The sequence below is a fragment of the Neomonachus schauinslandi genome, unplaced genomic scaffold, assembly GCF_002201575.2.
Source record: "Neomonachus schauinslandi unplaced genomic scaffold, ASM220157v2 HiC_scaffold_2398, whole genome shotgun sequence".
In the NCBI taxonomy this organism is placed as follows: Eukaryota; Metazoa; Chordata; class Mammalia; order Carnivora; family Phocidae; genus Neomonachus; species Neomonachus schauinslandi.
In genome coordinates, this window is record NW_025411087.1 from 2,955 (window position 1) to 5,075 (window position 2,121).

At 41.0% G+C, this 2,121-nt stretch overlaps 1 non-coding gene across 1 annotated transcript; it reads left to right on the top strand.

Moving 5' to 3' along the window:
* The first annotated feature begins 316 nt into the window (after positions 1–316).
* LOC123323917 lies at positions 317–447 on the top strand. The gene has a single exon (XR_006539570.1). It is a non-coding gene; the product is annotated as a small nucleolar RNA SNORA63 (small nucleolar RNA).
* The last annotated feature ends 1,674 nt before the right edge of the window (positions 448–2,121 follow it).

The window sequence follows — 2,121 nt, forward strand, 5'->3', positions numbered from 1 at the left end:
TAAGGAAATTGAAGCAGTCACCAAAAATCCCACAAGAAACAAAAGCCCAGGTCCAGATGACTTCCCAGGAGAATTCTACCAAACATTTCAAGAAGAATTAATATCTATTCTTCTGAAACTGTTCCAAAAGTAGAAATGGAAGGAAAAATTCCAAACTCATTTTATGAGGCCACCATTACCTTGATCCCCAAACCAGACAAAGACCCTATCAAAAAGGAGAACTACAGATAATATCCTTGATGAATATGGATGCAAAAATTCTCACCAAAATACTAGCCAATAGGATCCAACAGTACATTAAAAGGATTATTCACCAGTGCAGGATCTAGTTACAATGTAGCTGTAAAGTGCTGCCTTGTCGTTGCCCCCTGCTCAAAATAAAGCTGTTACCTTTCTAGCCCTGTCTGCCATGGTGCTTAGCAGCCAGGGATGCATGGTCTCAGACATGTTTACCAAGTAAAACACTGACTTGAGGGGCGCCTGGGTGGCTCAGTCATTAAGCGTCTGCCTTCAGCTCAGGTCATGATCCCAGGGTCCTGGGATCGAGCCCCACATCGGGCTCCCTGCTCAGCGGGGAGTCTGCTTCTCCCTCTCCCACTCCCCCTGCTTGTATTCCCTCTCTTGCTGTGTCTCTCTCTGTCAAATAAATAAATAAAATCTTTTAAAAAAATAAAAATAAAATAAAAGGATTATTCACCACGACCAAGTGGGATTTATCCCTGGGCTGCAAGGTTGGTTCAACATCCGCAAATCAATCAATGTGATACAATACATTAACAAAAGAAAGAACAAGAATCATAGGATCCTCTCAATAGATGCAGAAAAAGCATTTGACAAAGTACAGCATCCTTCCTTGATCAAAACTCTTCAGAGTATAGGGATTGAGGGTACATACCTCAATATCATAAAAGCCATCTATGAAAAACTTACAGCGAATATCATTCTCAATGGGGAAAAACTGAGAGCTTTCCCCCTAAGGTCGGGATCGCGGCAGGGACGTCCACTATTACCACTGCTATTCAATGTAGTATTAGAAGTCCTAGCCACAGCAATCAGACAACAAAAAGAAATCAAAGGCATCCAAATTGGCAAAGAAGAAGTCAAACTCTCACTCTTTGCAGATGATATGATACTTTATGTGGAAAACCCAAAAGACTCCACCCCAAAACTGCTAGAACTCATACAGGAATTCAGTCAAGTGGCAGGACAAACTCAATGCACAGAAGTCAGTGGCATTCCTATACACCAACAACAAGACAGAAGAAAGAGAAATTAAGGAGTCAATCCCATTTACAATTGCACCCAAAACCATAAGATACCTAGGAATAAATCTAACCAAAGAGGGAAAGGATCTGTACTCAGAAAACTATAAAATACTCATGAAAGAAATTGAGGAAGACACAAAGAAATGGGAAAACGTTCCATGCTCATGGATTGCAAGAACAAATATTGTGAAGATGTCAATGCTACCTAGAGCAATCTACACATTCAATGCAATCCCCATCAAAATACCATCCACTTTTTTCAAAGAAATGGAACAAATCATCCTAAAATTTGTATGGAACCGGAAAAGACCCCGAATCGCCAGAGGAAAAAGAAAAGAAAAAGTTGAAAAAGAAAAGCAAAGCTGGTGGCATCACAATTCCGGACTTCCAGCTCTATTACAAAGCTCTTATCATCAAGACAGTATGGTACTGGCACAAAAACAGACACGTAGATCAATGGAACAGAATAGAGAGCCCAGAAATGGACCCTCAACTCTATGGTCAACTCATCTTTGACAAAGCAGGAAAGAATGTCCAGTGGAAAAAAGACAGTCTCTTCAACAAGTGGTGTTGGGAAAATTGGACAGCCACATGCAGAAGAATGAAACTGGACCATTTCCTTACACCACACACAAAAATAGACTCCAAATGGTTGAAAGACCTAAATGTGAGGCAGGGTCCATCAAAATCCTAAAGGAGAACACAGGCAGCAACCTCTTTGACCTCAGCCACAGCAACTTCTTCCTAGAAACATCGCCAAAGGCAAGGGAAGCAAGGGCAAAAATGAACTATTGGGACTTCATCAAGATAAAAAGCTTTTGCAACGCACAGGAAACAGTCAACCAAACCAAAAGAC